Raw genomic sequence first — 733 nt, 5'->3', positions numbered from 1 at the left:
ACAGAGAGAGAGAGAGAGAGAGACAGAGAGAGAGAGAGAGAGAAAGAGAGAGAGAGAGAGAGAATATTGATTAGGACTCTTCGCCTTATACGTAGAGAAAAAGAGTTCGATTGGAACGTTGGAAGAGATATTTTATTCAGACAAAGCTGGATTCGTTTCCTGAATGTGATGCCCAACACCGTCAAAGTCGGAACAGCTTGTATCTCGAAGGATCTCACCACTATTGAAATCGGAAAAGGTTTACAACCTATTCTTTCGTTCATTTTTTTTATGAACTGTAATAGCCGTAGTTCATCTCGATTACTTTATCATTTGATTCCAGAACCGGAGTCTTCCTGTTCTATGAGACTGATTATATCCATAACCCCTCACCCCTCCTCGACAGGGTCCATCTTAACGTATATATATATATATGCTGATGGTCTCCATCCGCAAAATTCATCAACCTCGACAGGCTCAACAGGCTCGATAGCAGCGGTTGCCAGCTTGGGCAGGATCGATCTCTTGTAGCTGATTTGGTTAGATTTCTGGACGATTTTAATCACCTGGGTTTTTGCAGGTGTCATTTTATGCCTCGCTTGGAAATACATGCCGGTGGGCAATACGAACATGTTAGCTTCTTAAGGATGACAAAATTGAGCATTGACTATAACAGGGTTGAGAAGCACTACTCTATTTTTAGTGCAGGTATTTTAAGCACCCATCGACACAATTTATATCATAATGAAGATGG

This window comes from Aplysia californica, unplaced genomic scaffold, assembly GCF_000002075.1.
Source record: "Aplysia californica isolate F4 #8 unplaced genomic scaffold, AplCal3.0 scaffold00995, whole genome shotgun sequence".
NCBI lineage: Eukaryota > Metazoa > Mollusca > Gastropoda > Aplysiida > Aplysiidae > Aplysia > Aplysia californica.
The sequence above is the reverse complement of the archived record's forward strand: the minus strand, read 5'-3'. Positions refer to the sequence as shown.